The sequence below is a fragment of the Aythya ferina genome, assembly GCF_964211825.1.
Source record: "Aythya ferina genome assembly, contig: HAP1_SCAFFOLD_167, whole genome shotgun sequence".
Classification (NCBI taxonomy): domain Eukaryota; kingdom Metazoa; phylum Chordata; class Aves; order Anseriformes; family Anatidae; genus Aythya; species Aythya ferina.
The window spans coordinates 70-17,763 of record NW_028181361.1 but is presented as its reverse complement, the minus strand read 5'-3'; the positions used below and the strand labels follow the sequence as shown (position 1 = coordinate 17,763).

At 55.0% G+C, this 17,694-nt stretch overlaps 1 long non-coding RNA gene across 1 annotated transcript; it reads left to right on the top strand.

The window, feature by feature from the left end:
- Nucleotides 1–831: 831 nt before the first annotated feature.
- LOC311428870 lies at nucleotides 832–7,644 on the top strand. The gene is made up of 2 exons (XR_014687933.1): nucleotides 832–2,006; nucleotides 3,579–7,644. It is a non-coding gene; the product is annotated as an uncharacterized lncRNA (long non-coding RNA).
- The last annotated feature ends 10,050 nt before the right edge of the window (nucleotides 7,645–17,694 follow it).

The following is a 17,694-nucleotide window of genomic DNA, read 5'->3' as shown; positions in this document are numbered from 1 at the left end:
GCCAGACGGTGGCCTGGGGCAGCGCGGAGGGGAGGGTGGGTACCTGCGGGGGCTGCAAGGGCAGCGCCGTCGCTCCGGGGAGGGAGGGCAGCAGCCAGGCAGCCACCGTTGGCGGCACGGCTGGGACGACGAAGGGGGAGTTTTGCGTCTGCGCAAGCCGCGGAAGCCGTCTGGGGAAACCCTCTGTGGGAAAAAGGCCGCTGGGCTGAGCTCTGGGGCGCTGGGCTCGCCAGCAGGGCCGCAGCCCCGGGAGGAGCGGGAGCCGGCTGCTGGACCTGCCATGGTGGCTGGAGAGTGGGGCGGTTGCTTGGGGAACCCGGGCAACGGGGGTTCCGTCCCAACGGCTCACCAGCCCCTCGCCGACATCTTGGGGAGGACTGCCGGCTTTGGACCCAAGCAGGCTGCCCAGCGCAAGACTTGGCCATCCCCAGCAGGCTTGCCCTCCCACGCAGCACTTGCCATGCCCACCACGCTTCCACACCGCCTCTTTTCCCTGGCATTTCCCATGCCAGGACCAGCTTTCATCCTCATGGTCATTTCCCATCCTGACAAGTTCACATGAGAACAGATTCCCAGACAAAAGATTTCCCATCAACACGAAGCGTTTCTTCATCCAAAGAGATCTCGTCCCAAAGAATTTCCCTCTCTTGGATGACTTTTCCAAGTATTTCCTTCCTCAGCGAATGTTACCCACCCCTTTCAAGACTTCCCATCCCAATGTTTTCCCATCCCAGGAGCGATTGCTCATCCCAATGCTTTTGCTTCCCAGTGCTTTCAAAGCCCGGGAACATTTCCCACCTCTCTCATTTCCTAGCCCAATGCCTTTCCACGCTGTGAGGAATGTTTTAACAATTCGTGTCCATAAAGAACAATTCTGTTTGAAATGTTTGAATCCTGTCTGCCTCTGGGCCCTGCACTGGCAATTCAATGCTTGAACCACAGCTGCAGTGTGTCCCAGTCTCCCCCTCATTCCTCATTCTAGCCAATTTATCACTTCTTAAATTTATGAACCTGTTTGCTTTTGTTATTCTGGACTTCTATTTCTAACACTGCTATAGATGTGTCTGTGAATGGCTGGGGAAGAATGTTTTAATTACCCGTGTGTCTGGGAGTTTCAGAACAACTGATAACAACTAGTGACTGTTATGGGATACTATGTGGATCTTTGGTATCTGGTTAGGGGGGGGGCCGAGAAAGAAGCTGAAAGGCGGCTGGGAGACAAGATTTGAAGAAGGTGTTTTGAAGAAGGTGTTCCGTAAACTTGGGATGGTGCCCAGTAAGTACAAAGGGGAAGAGGAAGACTGCGAGCCTTCAGCATGGAAGACCCCTAGAGACCCCCAGAAGAGACCCCAGAGGAGACTGCGCATGCTCCAGTAGGAGGGACTGCACCCCGGAAGCTAATTTTAATAATCTATTTTTTTTAGAAGTAGTAATGAATATGTATTAGTCTAGGAGCATAAAAATCAGTTGCTTGATGTAATTGGTGTGCGTCCTGGTGGAGCGGAGACTCCCGGTGCACCCAGCGCTGTTTGCTTACCTCTATTCCTTTATATTCTTTCAATAAATCCTATTTTTTTATTTAATCCTAATTTGAATCCTGAGCCATTTATAACAATTTGGGGGCTCGTCCGGGATGGCTATAGTTCCTGAATTCTGATTTAATCTAGGAGAGGCGCCCCACCATTTGGTGGCTCCTGTTTGAGTCAGATCAGGACTAATGCCATCCTGAACCTGAATAAAGGTAAGCAAAGAATTTGATTTTTTGAGCTCCCCTGCCGGCTGTGTTTTTGTGCCCGTAATTCTGCGCGCGAAGATCCGGACGAAGACGACAGGGTCGTTTGGATACCGTCTGGTTGGGTTCTGGTGTCCGGAATCGAACCGGATGAAGACGACAGTCGTTTGGATACCGTCTGGTTCGATCCCAGATGAAGACGCTTGTGGATACCGTCCGGTTGGACTCTGGACGAAGACGACTGATTCGTAAGATACCGTCCGGTTGGGTAAAGGTACGGTTGACCGTGTTTGTGTGTGAGAGTGTAACTGAGACTTCTAAAGTCAGCGTGGAGGTCTTTTTGTTTTCTCACCGGTTCTAATCTCCTGTCGGGGGGGGCTGGGCTGGTGAATGGAGTGATACGTGGGTGGGTGATAGGTCCTAAACCCCCTGCAAGACACTCTCACTGGGGGCAACCAAGGGCTGTGGGAATTGCCACTAGTAAAATTCCCGGATGGGTCAAATAAAATCGAAGACCAAGGACCAGAAAGGGAGCAAATTACCAGATATATGACCAAAAAGTCCATTATGAATAATGATTAGAAATTGGAACAATAGGGGCCCCAGAAAATTAAAGAGTAAATTGAAAATGATCAAGTATTATATGATAGAATGACCAAAAGAACCCTTAAGACCCCATGTATTTTGATCCACGGAGGACGGGGTCTGTCAGGCTTTAAACATTAATAGTAGAATACCTGTGGATCCGGAAAAGAGCAAGCTGAAACATTGGAATTAGAAATTAGAGAGCAATTGATTAAGAATGAATATGTGCTGCATTTGTGCCTGTGCTGCACTTATACCACCAGATAACAGGAGCCTCTCGGACACCGAGAACCAGATCAAAAACAACCTCATGGTTCAGATTTTAATCAAGGGGTCTGAGATAAGGAGGACTGTTCACAAAGGGACAGGTTAGGAATATGTATATGTATAGGAATGTTCATGTATATGTAACTCTTTACTAGAGCAATTTGCCACGTTAGGCGTGCACGACTCTGGTGGGACTACCCGCCCCGTGCTGCATGGAACTGAGTAAACATACCTACTTTACAATCTTACTGATGGTGGAGTCAGCTTTCTGTGAGTCATTTTGGAGAGCCAGGCAGGAGACACTCTGCTCGGCTGCGGGATCAGCTGCAGCGCGGACGCCCCTAGGTGCACCCTGAGCGTTTTGCTCGGAGGGGACTCCACACTCGGCTGCTCACCGCAGGAGCAAAGATCTCCTGAAACTGCAGACAAACGGTATGTTTTCGGCTGCTGGAGGGATACTAACTGGAGTGTTAATAATTGTATGTGTTTTTATGTATGTATTTTGTGTTGTATTTTGTGTTGAAATTTTGTATATTGTAATATTTGCATATTGTACATATTTTGTGTTGAAAGTATTTGTGTAAGTGTAAGGGTTTGAAACAAAGTGTTACAAGTCACTTCACGAAGAACACAGTCAGAGACAATACTTATTTGGTTGGTTATCATTCTAAGTTATATTCCTGTGGTATGAATGAGATGTGCTGGAGGCCTCCGTGTGCGATTGTGCTGTGTGAGTGAGACGCAGTGTTGCTGCAAAGCGAGTGCAGAGTTCCGATCCGTGGTTCTGTACTCTCTGCAAGGGGAGTGGGCAGAGATGAACGAAGTGCTTGACAGACTGAAAAGAAGTGCTGTTTTATCCAAGTTTGAGTGGTGGTGCCTAATATATGGGCCCGGTGTATCTTGTGTATCTCGTGTATCCTATTTTTGCTCTTAAATGTTTTGACTGTGACAAGAAAAAGGCAGGAGCATGATCTGACTCTACTGGTGCTTTCAGCTGTGCTTCCTGCAACATATGAGGCCCGCACAGGCCGAGACCTGGACTCACTGAGACCTGAACAGGCCGAGAGACCGGAGCGGCGCCGAGAGACTGGAGCGGCGCTAGCAGACCAGAGAAACTACGGAGGGACTACCGCTGGACGGAGAGAGCCCTGGGACGCTGCAGAGCCACGGCCGGCTCTGAGAGACAAAGAATAGACCTGACAGAAGCTGCAAAACGCGGGGAAATTCAAGTAATTGCGGAACATCCGAGATCGAGTTGCTACGGGAGATCAGAGGCGTCAGTGGACACCGGCAGTCGACTCTCACCGTGAGGCGAGTCGGCGCAGAGCAGAGGGGCGGACATCAGGACCCTGCAGCCTGTCTGATGTAACCATGGAGGCAGCGGCAGCAGCGGCTGTGCTGCTTCACTCAAGCATTCTTTTTATAAAAGGTTTATCTTGCAATGCAAAAAAGACTATTAGTCCCCAGACTGGTGTTGTAACCATTACTAATGACGACTTAGCTCTATTGCAGGGCAGGAGTGCAGAGACGCAGATTACACTGCCAAATGACCACCGGCAGGCTCTTTCACAAACCTAAGGTTGCAGCTGGCACTGCCTGCAGCCGTATAACAGACGTTACACTCTCTTTCCTAACTAGTAATCATGTGTCTCATCCAGTTGTGGTGAATGGTCAGTGGCAAAAAGAAAAGGAGGATGCCACTGACACTAACAGCATGGGTAATAGGAGTAGTATAAGTGACACAGGTGACGGTGCGGGGCGCTCTGCCTGCTGCTCGCCTTCGCCTGACTGTGCACTGCTGCCGACGGTGCTAGAGTAAAATGTGAAGACTGCTCAGATGGCAGTGATGAGAGTGCTTGTGTGAAAAAGATGTGTGCTAAATCTTTGTGTGCAACAGTGGTCAGTGTGTGCCAAACAGATGGCAATGTGATGGGGACCTGGATTGTGAAGATGGGTCTGACGAAAGTGCTGAGCTGTGTCATATGAGAACAGTGTCATAGAAATGTGATGGTGAAAAAGCCTGTGACAGTGGAGAAGATTAAGAGAATTGTGGCAATGTGACTTGTAGTGCAGCAGAGTTCACATGCAGTAGTGGACAATGTATTTCCAAAAGCTTTGTCTGCAATGGTCAAGGTGACTGCTCCGACCACTCGGATGAATCTTTGGAGCAGTGTGGCTGCCAGCCTGCACCTCCAGTGAAGTGTTCTGTGAGTGAGGTGCAGTGCGGCTCAGGTGAATGTATCTACAAGAAGTGGCGATTTGACAGAGATCCTTATTGCAAGGATGGAAGTGATGAAATTAACTGCCCTTCTTGGACCTGTGGACCAGACCAGTTCAGATGTGAAGATGGGAACTGTGTCCATAGGAGTAGGCAGTGCAGTGGTGTGAGAGACTGTTTGGATGGCACTGATGAAGCAAACTGTATTCAGTGCTCTGGACCTGGCAAATTCAAGTGCAGAAGTGGAGAATGCATTGATATCAATAAAGTGTGTAACCAGCAGAGAGACTGCAAGGACTGGGGTGATGAGCCCCTGAAGGAATGCAACATAAATGAATGTGACTGTCCAGCTGGGTTTGAGTTTGTAAACAAGAGAAACTGTGGAGGTATTGATGAATGCCAAAACCCTGGTATCTGTAGTCAAATCTGTATCAACCTGAAATGTGGCTACAAATGTGAATGTAGCCATGGCTATCAGATGAATCCTGCTACAGGAACCTGGAAAGGGCCATACGGCAAAGCAAATTAGATAACTGTTATTTAACTTGTCAGAAGATAAAAAAGAAAGTGTTTCAACAAGCAGCCATGGGAGGGAAGAATCACTGAACCCCCGATGCGAGGGACTGTACCTTGTTTTACTGACTACTGAAACAGCTGTGAGAACTGCAGAAAGGGACCCACGCATCCAGAATAAAAGGACCAGTAACTACTGAAACTTGGAGGGTTGAGTCCGCTCCTGGGAAACTGAAACTCAAGCTAAGGGAGAACTAATATTCTGGCAACGAGGCTCTGCATGAATGAAGGATGCTAAATAAAGGGGACAAGCCTAAAGGGAGAAAAGGGAGGAGGCAAGACCGGGGCAGGACCCTCCACTGCGGTGTGTATGGTCTACCGAGGGAGGCAACCCCTATGGGTATTGACTGCCGAGTGAGAGGGCCTCGACCGGACTTCTCCCACACTAAGATCAGGTTGTCCCGAGAAAATAACATAAAAAAAACCTTTTTTTTAAACCTATATAAAATTGTGATTCGTTTTACAGGAGCTGGATCACCCTGACAGGCCGAACGGTAACACAAGCCTGAAGTGACCCTGAAAGCGGGCCTAACTCCTTGACTGAAGGCGTTTGCCTATTATGATCCAGCTACATGGGCAGAAGACAGATCCTGGGACTATAGGACCCCAGTATATATACTTAATAGAATAATTAGATTATTAGCTGTAATAGAAATAGTTATAAATGATGAGAACTGATTTAAATGAGTTATAAAGATGAGAACTGCTTTGTATCAAAATTGCCTAGCTTTGGATTATTTACTAGCACAAGAAGGAGAAGTCTGTGGAAAATTTAGCTTTAGTAATTGCTGTTTAAAGATTGATAAAAAGGGTGTTTCTTCCTAGTAACTGATAGAATGTTATGTTCTGGTTTAGGATGAGAAGAATGTTAATAATATGCTGGTGTTTTAATTGTTACAGAGCAGTGCTTACACCAAGCCAAGGACCAAGCCAAATTCAGCTTCTCACTGTCCTGCCAGCAGGCAGGCTGGGAGGAGGGCCGGACTGCTCGGGGTTAGGTTGGGCATTGGACAGCAGGTGGTGAGCAATTGCATTGTGCATCACTTGTTTGTACACATTATTACTAGTAGTACTATTATCATCATTATTGTTATTATTATTATTGTTATTATTTTCTTGTTTTTATCTCAACTCACAGGCTTCACTTTCCCATTTCTCTCTCCCATCCCAGAGAAGGAAGGGGGGGAGGTGAGCGAGCAAACACAAACCTGGAAGGATATGGAATGGGATTTATTTTCATGGCTGCCTGGTGGACCATGGGTTAAAAGAGTGTTATTTTTATTATTATGTGGTATAATGACGTTATTATTTGTACCTTGTATGATACCTTGTCTTACACTATTAATACGCCGGGTGATAAATAGTACATTGGTAATAACTTCATTAAAAAAAGAAGGGAATATGTCAATTATGATGCTTAAGAATTGGACCCTCCAAGAACAAACTGATGAAATCCAATTATTAATAACAGAAGAGACACGAATTGGGGATATTGAAAAGAAGATAAGGGATTGTGAGGAATGTTTTAACAATTCGTGTCCATAAAGAACAATTCTGTTTGAAATGTTTGAATCCTGTCTGCCTCTGGGCCCTGCACTGGCAATTCAATGCTTGAACCACAGCTGCAGTGTGTCCCAGTCTCCCCCTCATTCCTCATTCTAGCCAATTTATCACTTCTTAAATTTATGAACCTGTTTGCTTTTGTTATTCTGGACTTCTATTTCTAACACTGCTATAGATGTGTCTGTGAATGGCTGGGGAAGAATGTTTTAATTACCCGTGTGTCTGGGAGTTTCAGAACAACTGATAACAACTAGTGACTGTTATGGGATACTATGTGGATCTTTGGTATCTGGTTAGGGGGGGGGCCGAGAAAGAAGCTGAAAGGCGGCTGGGAGACAAGATTTGAAGAAGGTGTTTTGAAGAAGGTGTTCCGTAAACTTGGGATGGTGCCCAGTAAGTACAAAGGGGAAGAGGAAGACTGCGAGCCTTCAGCATGGAAGACCCCTAGAGACCCCCAGAAGAGACCCCAGAGGAGACTGCGCATGCTCCAGTAGGAGGGACTGCACCCCGGAAGCTAATTTTAATAATCTATTTTTTTTAGAAGTAGTAATGAATATGTATTAGTCTAGGAGCATAAAAATCAGTTGCTTGATGTAATTGGTGTGCGTCCTGGTGGAGCGGAGACTCCCGGTGCACCCAGCGCTGTTTGCTTACCTCTATTCCTTTATATTCTTTCAATAAATCCTATTTTTTTATTTAATCCTAATTTGAATCCTGAGCCATTTATAACACACGCCAAGGAAACCTTCCCATCCCAGCAAGGATTTCTCGGCCCACTCAGCCTTCCCCATCCCAAGCGTTTCCCAGCTTCACCATCCAACACACAGCTTGGCCAGCCTACAGCTCTAGAGAGGGATTTGGACGATGCTGATAGACACAAGGTCACGGGGATTTGCTGTGCTGATGATTGCTCTTTATTACAGATCAACACAGATCCCCAGTCCCAAGGGTGCTAGGATGAATCTGGCAAATATGTAGATACGAGGCTCTTCCATTTCTTACCGGGAAAGAAAGAGATCTGTGCGTTTCTCTCTCTCCACCTTAGGAAAAACATAGGAAGGGGAGAGTACTAATGAACAGGAGCATGCTCAGCTCAGCCACCACGAAGGAGGCTGCCCGCTCCTCAGCACCTCTAAGCAGCAGCACCTTCAAGTCTCCTCCTGCAGCAGCAGCACATCAGTGTCTCTTGTCCCACCAGCAGGACAGTGGCGTCTCCCATTGCACCATGCCGACCTCCACGCCTCGAGTGCCAGCACCAGTCCTCAATGCGAGCTGGACGCTCAGGGCACTTGCGGCCACCCACCTTTGTGAGCTCCAAGCTGACAGTGACTCTCTGCTGAGCTCCCATGGCTCTCAGGCGTCCCGCTGACAGAGCATTTGGCGCTAAGCTGACTGCCAGGAGAAAAGGCTGCCGTGAAATGGCTGCTCCACAATGCCAGGAGCAAGGTCTGCTGGGCTGGGAGTTCACAGGGGAGCTCAGCCTTGGGCCTGGCAACTGCGCCTGGAAGCCAGGGACGGCCTTGGTGTGCAGCTGGACACCTGGGCCTGAGAAAGCAAGGTCTCTTTCCAGACACTTGGCACCATCGTCACCCAGTGGCTGTCTCAGGGGGACGAGAGAAATGCACAGCATCTCTTGCTGCCCTGCAGTGCTGCTGTCCTACGCCCTTGGGGGTCTGCGGGATAGAAAAAGGGATGGATTTTGACTCAAAACCCAGCTCCTTTATATCAAAAGGATCACGTCCTCCTGTCTTTCTTGTATTTGGCTATGACTTTAGGAATCCCTGCATTCCCTGCAGCTGTGTCCCCTGCCAGCTTCTTGTGTGCCCCAAGCATCCTCGCTTGCAGGGCAGTAGAAGATGCAGAAAAGGCCTTGCCTTAGTGGAAGCACTGCCCTGCAGGAGCTCCAACATCCCTCTCAGCAGCACGCTGTAGCCCCCAGACTCCCAAGAAACGGCACATTTCAGCTACTGGGAAGGAAATGAGCTCGCTCAAGGTGAGCTACCTGCTCAAGGCCCAGGTGTCTGTGAGGCGGTGTTGGCAAGGAGTCCTGTTGTGTGAGTCCGTTCTTTGTGGGTGCTCCGTCCCCACAAGGCTTGCTTTTCAAGGCCCAGGAGAGTCTTGTGGGCACTGGCCTGGGGTCCCAGGCTGAGCCAGCTGCTGGCTGGCAATCAGGGAGGCTCGCTCGGTGTCTTGGCTTGGGTTTGCGTGGCCAGGCTGTGGGAGCGGGGGGCTGCAGGGGTGTCCTCTGTGAGGAGAATGCAGCAGCTGCCCCATGGGAGCTCAGGGCCGCTTCCAGGAGGCTCCTTCCAGGAGCGACCCACCCGCTGCTGCCCAGAACGCAGAGCAAAAGGATGATGTTTGCGCCTGGGGGAGAGCCCATCTAAGAAAGGGAACAAAAGCTGCAGCCCCCAAGGTCCGTGCAGCAGGAGGTGCTCCAGGCTCCCAGCAGCAGTTCCCCTGCGGCCTGTGCAGGGAGAGGCCCCTGGTGGAGCAGGCTGTCCCCCTGCAGCCCATGGGTCCCCCGTGGAGCAGATCTCCACGCTGCAGCCCCCCTGTGGCTGGAGGAGCCCCCGGTGGAGCAGGTGGATCTGCCCTAGAGGAGGCTGCGACCTGTGGAGGACGCCCCAGAGGAGCAGGGTGTTCAAGGACAGGTTGGAGCTGGTGCTTAGGAACATGGTTTATTGGGTGACATTGGTAGTACAGTGATGACTAGACCGGACAAATGTGAAGGTCTCCTCTAACAATTGTGATTCTATGATACCTCCAGCACGTCCTCCTCCACCACTTCCTCCTCATCATCCACGGCCTTTTTCTTGTCCACTGCCTCCTCCTCATTCGCTGCCTCCTCCTTGTCTACCGCATCCTCCTCGTCCCCCGCCTGCTAATCCTATTTCTCATTTTCCTCCTCCTTCTCCTCCTTCCCTGCCTCTTGCACCTCCAACACCTCCTCCACCTCCACTGCCTCTTCCTCCTTCTCCTTCTCCAGCCCTACGGACTATTCCTCGTCCACAGCCTCCTCCACCTCGGCAGAAACTTCCTGGCCAACTTCCTCTGCATGCTCCTTGCTAAGGCATGCTGGTAGCAATGATGGTGAGCCCAGAGATGTCAGGAAAAGTTGCCACGAACCAGGTGTGCCAAGGCGGCTTCTCTGGGAGGCTCTGGTTGTGAGCGCTGCCCACCGCTCCTAATTCGAGTTCCATTTGTCACCCCACAGGACCGTGGCACCGTGGCCCTGTAAGGTAGCAGCTGGCGGCTCCTATCATCTTGATGACGCTCTATGATGCGTTGCTTGTTGCCTGGGTAGCGATTGTTAGCTATTATGCAAATGGCTTGTCATCAGTCAGGGGTGTGGCTGCTCCTCCCTATAAAAGGGCCAAAGGGGGGCAGTGGGAGCCAGAGTGCTGGAGAGGGGAGATGGGAGAAGATGGAAACAGAAAAGGAGGAGGATGAGGAAGAGGCATAGGTGGAAAAGGGGGGGGGTAAGAGGGGAAGGGGGCAGTGGAGGAGGTGGCGGAGGAGGAGGTGGTGGCGGAGAAGATTGAGGAGGTGGCGGAGAAGATTGAGGAGGTGGCGGCATTTCTGGAAAAGGAGACGGATGAGTAGGAAGTGGTGACAAAAGAGGAGGTGAGCAAGGGCTAGGCAGAGGGACACGATGGAGGTGGAAGAGGAGAGAAGGTGGAGGAGAAATAGTAGAATGTGAGAGAAGGAAGTGGCAGCAAAAAAGAAAAACAAAAAGGAGGAGGTGGAGGAGGACTAGGAGGTGGTGGAGGAGGAGGCCAAAAAAAAACAAAAAACAAAAGAGAAGGAGTAGAAGGTGGAGGAGGAGAAGGAGGTGGTTGAGGAGGAGGAGGCGGAGGACTCCAAAACAAAACACCCTCTCTGGCGCTGAGCGTTGACCACCGCTCCTAATTCTAGTTCTGTTTGTAATCCCACAGGACCATGGCACCGTAGCCCTGTAAGGTAGCAGCTGGCGGCTCCTAGCAACTTGATGACGCTCTGTGATGCATTGCTTGTGGCCTGGTTGCCTGGGTAGCGATTGTTAGCTATTATGCAAATAGCCTGTCATCAACCGGGGATGTGGCTGCTCCTCCCTATAAATGGAGAGGAGGAGGAGGAGGAGGCGGTGGAGGAGGAGGAGGCGGCGGAGGAGGAGGAGGAGGCGGCGGAGGAGGAGGAGGAGGCGGTGGAGGAGGAGGAGGCGGTGGAGGAGGAGGAGGCGGTGGAGGAGGAGGAGGCGGTGGAGGAGGAGGCGGTGGAGGAGGAGGCGGTGGAGGAGGAGGCGGTGGAGGAGGAGGAGGAGGCGGTGGAGGAGGAGGAGGAGGCGGTGGAGGAGGAGGAGGAGGAGGCGGTGGAGGAGGAGGCGGTGGAGGAGGAGGCGGTGGAGGAGGAGGCGGTGGAGGAGGAGGCGGTGGAGGAGGAGGAGGCGGAGGACTCCAAAACAAAACACCCTCTCTGGTGCTGAGCGTTGACCACCGCTCCTAATTCTAGTTCTGTTTGTAATCCCACAGGACCATGGCACCGTAGCCCTGTAAGGTAGCAGCTGGCGGCTCCTAGCAACTTGATGACGCTCTCTGATGCATTGCTTGTGGCCTGGTTGCCTAGGTAGCGATTGTTAGCTATGATGCAAATAGCTTGTCATCAACCGGGGGTGTGGCTGCTCCTCCCTATAAATGGGGGGGAGGAGGAGGAGGAGGAGGAGGCGGTGGAGGAGGAGGAGGAGGAGGAGGAGGAGGAGGAGGAGGAGGAGGAGGAGGCGGTGGAGGAGGAGGAGGAGGAGGCGGTGGAGGAGGAGGCGGTGAAGGAGGAGGAGGCGGTGGAGGAGGAGGAGGCGGTGGAAGAGGAGGAGGCGGTGGAGGAGGAGGAGGCGGTGGAGGAGAGGAGGCGGTGGAGGAGGAGGAGGAGGCGGTGGAGGAGGAGGAGGAGGCGGTGGAGGAGGAGGAGGAGGAGGCGGTGGAGGAGGAGGCGGTGGAGGAGGAGGAGGCGGTGGAGGAGGAGGAGGCGGTGGAGGAGGAGGAGGCGGTGGAGGAGGAGGAGGCGGTGGAGGAGAGGAGGCGGTGGAGGAGGAGGAGGCGGTGGAGGAGGAGGAGGCGGTGGAGGAGGAGGAGGCGGTGGAGGAGGAGGAGGCGGTGGAGGAGGAGGAGGCGGTGGAGGAGGAGGAGGCGGAGGAGGAGGAGGAGGAGGCGGTGGAGGAGGAGGAGGAGGCGGTGGAGGAGGAGGAGGAGGCGGTGGAGGAGGAGGCGGCGGTGGAGGAGGAGGAGGCGGTGGAGGAGGAGGCGGCGGTGGAGGAGAGGAGGCGGTGGAGGAGGAGGAGGCGGTGGAGGAGGAGGCGGTGGAGGAGGAGGAGGCGGTGGAGGAGGAGGAGGCGGTGGAGGAGGAGGAGGCGGTGGAGGAGGAGGAGGCGGCGGTGGAGGAGGAGGAGGAGGCGGTGGAGGAGGAGGAGGAGGCGGTGGAGGAGGAGGAGGAGGCGGTGGAGGAGGAGGAGGAGGCGGTGGAGGAGGAGGAGGAGGCGGTGGAGGAGGAGGAGGAGGCGGTGGAGGAGGAGGAGGAGGCGGTGGAGGAGGAGGAGGAGGCGGTGGAGGAGGAGGAGGAGGAGGCGGTGGAGGAGGAGGAGGAGGAGGCGGTGGAGGAGGAGGAGGAGGAGGCGGTGGACGAGGAGGCAAAAAAAATCGAAAAAATAACAAAATAATAGTAGGAGGACGTTGCGGAAGGAAAGGTGTTTGAGGTTGAGGCCAAAAAAAAAGAATCCAAACAAAAGAAGCATAGGTGGAGGAGGTGGCGGAGGAGAAGGTTCTGGAGGAGGAGTCCAAAATAATAATAAATAAAAAAAAAATATATATATATATAGTAGTATGTGGTGGAGGAGGAGGAGGAAGTGGTGGAGGAGGAGTTGAAAAGGAGGAAGAGGCCAAAATGTAAAAGACAAAAAAAGAGGAGGAGGAGGACGTGGAGGAGGAGGAGGAGGTTGTGGAGAAGGAGGCCAAAAAAATCCCATCTAAGAAAGGGAACAAAAGCTGCTGCCCAGCAGCGTCTGGCTCAGGGAGGAGTGAGAAAGCTCTGTGCAGCCCCCAAGGTCCGTGCAGCAGGAGGCAGGAGGTGCTCCAGGCTCCCAGCAGCAGTTCCCCTGCGGCCTGTGCAGGGAGAGGCCCCTGGTGGAGCAGGCTGTCCCCCTGCAGCCCATGGGTCCCCCGTGGAGCAGATCTCCACGCTGCAGCCCCCCTGTGGCTGGAGGAGCCCCCGGTGGAGCAGGCCCCGGGCTGGACTGGAACAGGCTGTGCTGAGCCTGCTTTGCCCGTGACGCTCCTTGTGGAGTGATCTCCCTGTCCTTCTGGCAGCCCTTGAGCCCTTGCCAGCCTCTTTTCTCCCCTTGGCGTTGGAGGAGGGGCAGGGAGAGAGCGCTTGTGCTGGAGCTCAGCTGGCCGGCTGAGGAAAACCACCACGGCTCTGTCTTGCCGCTGCTGCAGCACGCTGGTAGCAGCCAGCACCGTCTGTTCTTCGAGCCTCAGCAAGCCCACAGCATCTTCCCAGAAGGGATCCCTTTCCTTCACGCCTCCAGAGGCTGAGGGCTTGTGCCCCGTTTGCAAGCGCTTTCTCAGTGCCCCCTTCCCCAGAGAAGGATCCCAGCTGCTTGGCTTCCCTGCCCTCTGCTGCCAGGCTCCCGCAGCTGCTATCCCAGCAGCGCAGCAGCCAGCTGACAATGTGCTCGCCTGGAGGACAGCTGCAATCTTGTCCCATGGCTCGCAGCTCGCCCAGGGATGGGGATCACCTGCTTCCTGCTGCTTTTCTATCTAATCTCCTTTCCAACAGCCTCCTGTGCCCTGGGATGGCCCTACCTTGGGGTAGGCTGCCTCGCCTTCCTCTTGCTCCTTCCCCTTCTTGGGAGGACTTTCTGCCCTTCTGAAACAAGCTGAGTTCTGCATGCATTCCTTCCCCTTGTGTGTATTGGTGCGTGAGACAGCAACGGGGTCGTCCCCGGAGCCAGCTGTAGGGCCTGTGCCAGGCTTGGAGGGGCTGCAGGGAACATGCCAGGGGCTGGAGGGGCTGCAGGGAACATGCCAGGGGCTCGAGGGGCCGCAGGGTGTGTGACAAGGCTTTGAGGGGCCTCAGGTCCTGCCGCAGTGGTTGAAGTCGATGCAGGGAACATCAGAGTTGTTGGAGGGGCTGCAGGTAAAATGCCAGGGCTTGCAGCAGCTGCAGGCTGCGTCACAGCTTTGCATCAGGTCAAGACGCATTTTCCTAGAACCATACATTTCCTCCTGAAGGGGCTGAAGAGCATGGAATGGTCTTCAAAATGCACAGAGCAGACCCCAGCAAATGTAGAGCTGCTGCTAGCAAGTAGGTAACTTTATTGTTCCTGTTGTTAATTTTGTTTCACAACAACAGATGCAAATATGTATCTTGAATGAGGGCAAAGGTGACCTTGGATCTGAAGCACACAGGCGTTCGCTAGTGTCCCCCCATCCGGAGTGAATCCAGAACGACTCGGAAGGAAAAATAAAATCCAAACCAGTGCGTTGTGATAAAGAGAGTTTAATAGGGTAGAAAAGGAATAAAAACCAACAAAATAATAAATAATGATACTTACAGTTTATAAGATATTAATATATAAAAGTATTTAATGCTATTAAATACTTATAATTTTATAATAATAAAACAATGCCATACTGTACAACACAGTCAATAAAGTGGATTTAATTAAATAAATAGGAAAACCAACAAATTAAATGAAAATTTAAAAATTTAAATTTAATACAAATAAAACCCATTTGTCCCATTCCAATGAATTGCTATCCCCATCATCACTTCCCATCCCACTGATCATTTGCTGTCCCCAAAACCTCCCAGTTCTTATCCCCTTGGCATGCCAGTGCAAGAAGAAGTGCTCTGCAGGCAGAGGCCTTGCTGAGTGACCACCTAAGGAGAGGAATTTAATCCAGAAGGCAGGAAAGAAGAGCAATGCCCCGAAAGAAGAAGCAAGTCTTGTCTCTCAGCCCTTTGGTGTCCCAAGCAGCAGTTGCCATGGCCAAGCTTTCCCAGCCCAGCTGCTGCCAGCATCTCCCCAGCTTGCCATTGCCACCTTCCTGGGTGAGGCGCGCGCGCATTTGCCATTGGCGCTGTTGCCATCCCTGTGAGTGGCAAGCCCATCCCCTAGCTCCAGCACGAGAGAGGGGAGAGGGCAAGCGAGAGGGGCAAGGGCTGAGGAGCGTGGCTGAAGCTGGAGCAGGTGCCTGCAGAGGTCTCTGTGCCTGCCTGGGTGCTGCGGGGGCCGTCGAGGAGAAGCCCGAGGTCGGTCACGGGTAGCTGGAGCCTGGCACTGTCGGCGGGGCGCTGGGCATGCTGCTGGGGCTGCTGGAGGTGGGCTGCGGCTGCACACAGGCCAGCTGGCACGCTGGCCCCAGCGCCTTGGCCCTGGCCCCCAGCGGCTGCAAAGTCTCGCTGGGGGTCTTTGTCCCCGGCTGCTGGCGCTGCAGCGTCCTGGCCCCGCTGGCCTGGGGACAGAGCCTGTCCTGGGGCCGCACGGCACGGGGCTCCCCACTCGGAGTCTCCGGCAGCAGCCGCGCTCTGCGGGGAGGTGGCGCCGCTGCTCCTTGCCCCCCTGCAGCCCCCGGGCTTCGCGCTCTCTTGCTGGGTGCCGTGGTGCTGTTGATCGCCAGCTGCTGCCCGCTGCTGCCTGCTTCCCTGCTGCTGCCAGCCACCGTGCTGCTGCCACCGGTCTTCCCCTGGCACGGTCTCTTGCGGCCTTGGCCAGCCTGGCCCAGCAGCGTCTTCCTCTCCTTGCCGGGGGGGTTCTCTGTCGTCGGCCTCCTGTGCTGGCAGCTCTGCGCTGTCCCGGGGGTGCTGCTGGGCGCAGGGCGCTTGGCCCCCCGCTTGGTGCCGGTGGACGCAGGGGCAGGCGGGGGGCTCTTGAGGGGACCCAGGGGGCGTTTGGGCAGGGGTCTCCTATGGTCAGTGCGGCCCTTGGGGTTGGGGCGTTTCTTGGGGGAACTCGGGGGGGATTTGGGCTGGGGTCTACTAAGGGCACTGCGACCCTTGGGGTTGGGGCGTTTCTTGGGAGAACTCGGGGGGGATTTGGGCTGGGGTTTACTAAGGGCACTGGGGACCTTGGGGTTGGGGCGGGTCTTGAGGGAACGCTGGGGGGTTGGGGCAGGGGTCTACTAAGGGCACTGAGGAGCTGGGTGTCAGGGAGGCTCCTGGGGGGACTCAGGGGTGGACTGGGTAGGGGGCTCCTAAGCGCACTGGGCAGGGGACTGGCTGCAGGGCTGAGCGGGGGGCTCACTGCTGGCACGACGGGGGACTGCAGCGACAGCCCACCCTCAAGCTTCTCGGGGCGCAGCCCAGGGGTTGAGGGGACCTCACCGAGGGCTCCTGTGGCTTCCAGTCCGTGCGTGCTCGGCTCCTCGATGTCCTCGCAGAGGTCGGGCAGCTGCGAGAGGAAGCGGCTGAGGGCAGGACTGCTGGGCAAATCGGGGAAGGCGTCCTGGGGCTCCACGGCATCGAGCCAGCTGAGCAGCTCCTCCATGCCGGGGATGGGGATGTCCAGGTCGGCCAGGAGCTCGTCCTGCATGTGCTGCAGCTGCTGGCTGTCCCCTGCCAGCTCTGGAAAGGCCTCGGCAAAGGCATCAGGGCCCAGCTCGGGCAGCTGCGGGGGCTCCTCAGGCACCTGCGGGGCTGTCGCCGCTGAGGACGAAGCAAGAAAATCCCCCAAGACGGGCGATGTCAGCTTTCCCATGGCCCCTGGGTGTGGGGCGCCCAGCGGCCGGCTGTGCCAGCCCCAAACTCACCGTCAGGCGTCGCCGTCTGGGTGCTGGCGGTCCTTGGAGCCTGGGCAGGCTTGGGGGCAGTGGGGCCGGGCAGCGGGGGCCCCTGGTCCTCGCTGAGCCCCACGGCGTGCAAGCAGGGCTCCGGCAGCTGCCCCCGGCTGCTGCTCAGGGTGCGGGGCGTGGGGAGCGCCTGCCCCCGCAGCGGAGGCCCCGGGACGAGGGGTGGCGGGGGGTTGCGCTGGGCGGGGGCCTGCAACAGGCAGGTGCCTGCGGGGTGCAGGAGCTCCCCATGGAGCACGGCCCTGGGCCCCAGCCCCAGCGCATGGTGGGGTACCAGTGTCCCCGTCACCATGGGCTGTCCCCACTGATGGACGGGGGCACAGGGAGGAGCGGTGTGGGGGAGCTGCCCCCCGGCGGGGAGCTGCACCAGCTGCAGCTGGTGCCCCATGGTTGGGAGCTGCACCAGCTGCAGGTTTTGCTCCACAGCGGGGAGCTGCACCAGCTGCAGGTTTTGCCCCACAGCGGGGAGCTGCACCAGCTGCAGCTGGTGCCCCACAGCGGGGAGCTGCCCCACAGCAGGGAGCTGCCCCCCGGCGGGGAGCTGCCCAAGCTGCAGGTGGTGCCCCTGGGCTGGGAGGTGCCCCCCAGGTGGCAGCTGCACCCCGGCGGGGAGCTGCAGCACCTGCCCCTGGACCCCCGGCACCACGTGCCAGACGGTGGCCTGGGGCAGCGCGGAGGGGAGGGTGGGTACCTGCAGGGGCTGCAAGGGCAGCGCCGTCGCTCCGGGGAGGGAGGGCAGCAGCCAGGCAGCCACCGTTGGCGGCACGGCTGGGACGACGAAGGGGGAGTTTTGCGTCTGCGCAAGCCGCGGAAGCCGTCTGGGGAAACCCTCTGTGGGAAAAAGGCCGCTGGGCTGAGCTCTGGGGCGCTGGGCTCGCCAGCAGGGCCGCAGCCCCGGGAGGAGCGGGAGCCGGCTGCTGGACCTGCCATGGTGGCTG